This window comes from Aplysia californica, unplaced genomic scaffold, assembly GCF_000002075.1.
Source record: "Aplysia californica isolate F4 #8 unplaced genomic scaffold, AplCal3.0 scaffold00408, whole genome shotgun sequence".
Classification (NCBI taxonomy): Eukaryota; Metazoa; Mollusca; class Gastropoda; order Aplysiida; family Aplysiidae; genus Aplysia; species Aplysia californica.
This window is the reverse complement of record NW_004797678.1, coordinates 643,745-645,000: the sequence shown is the minus strand read 5'-3', so window position 1 is coordinate 645,000 and position 1,256 is coordinate 643,745.

The following is a 1,256-nucleotide window of genomic DNA, read 5'->3' as shown; positions in this document are numbered from 1 at the left end:
AGAGAGAGAGAGAGAGAGAGAGAGAGAGAGAGAGAGAACGGAAATGTTTTTCTTTTGATGGAAAACGAATGTTTTAATGAATGCTTATAGTTATTCAAGTTTCAATTTTATTGCGACCGTTCGTAAGTTTTTATTGCTTTCTATATTTTTAGCGAACGCATTGCTATGCTCACTGCGTGACTATTTTCTCATAAATATCATACATAAACTATTATGCAAAATACTATGTTTTATTATTTTTATTGTTATTATTATTTTAAGTTGGAAATTTACCCAGACCACTTGAATAGCCAGTTCCACGCTTAGCTGGAAGGATTAACTCATAATTGAACAAAATGGGGAAAAGTGCAAATGTGCAAATTGAAGCTTGTAAACATGCAGCTCTTGTACAATGTTACAGTAATAGAAATATGAAGTGAAACTATTATATTATTTTACTATTAATGTGGGTGGTTGGAGGGCTCCACATTTCTTTACCTTCTTTTGTTTCTGTTTGTCTTACTTTTTCCTAGCACTAAATTACCATTATTGTTACGATGTGTTTCTCTTTACTCGAACATCATCATCATCATCATCATCATCATCATCATCATCATCATCATCATCATCATCATCATCATCATCATCATCATCATCATTATCACCGTCGTCGTCGTCATCATCATCATCATCATCATGAAACTGTTTTCACGCCCCATTTGACACAAATAAAGAACATTATGAGCCTGGCTTCCCACACCGTTTGTCAAGGCCAGTCCGGGCTAAGAGGATTACAACATCCCAACAAAAAGATCCAGATACTTGATGAAAATCATCTCCCCACTCGAGAATCGAACCCAGGTATCCTGTGTGCGACAAGGAAGCGCCTAACCACTACGCTAAAGAGGCTAGTAAATGTTCTAAGTGTGCATGAGGCCAAAGGATCCTTTGTTTTGGTAAGTGCTTTACGGCATTTACAACTGCATACTGTCATATTATGAGCGCACAGCACATATTGAGCTTTTTCAGTTTGGTAGGAATTAATTTTGAATTTTGCACGGGTGGCGGCCGAAGCCTACACTTATCGATTTCAGGACCACCAAGGAATTTTTAATGTGGCAACCTGCACACGGGACCTCCGAGATGTTCAGCCCTTATGCGAGAAGGCTAGGTGTTAGATCTTACCTACCCTAAAATTAAGGTTGTGTCTGAAAGACAGCAGTAAGGAGCCAGCTGTATAGGTTTAAAGAGTCAGGATCCCAAAGAAGGAAAGGGGG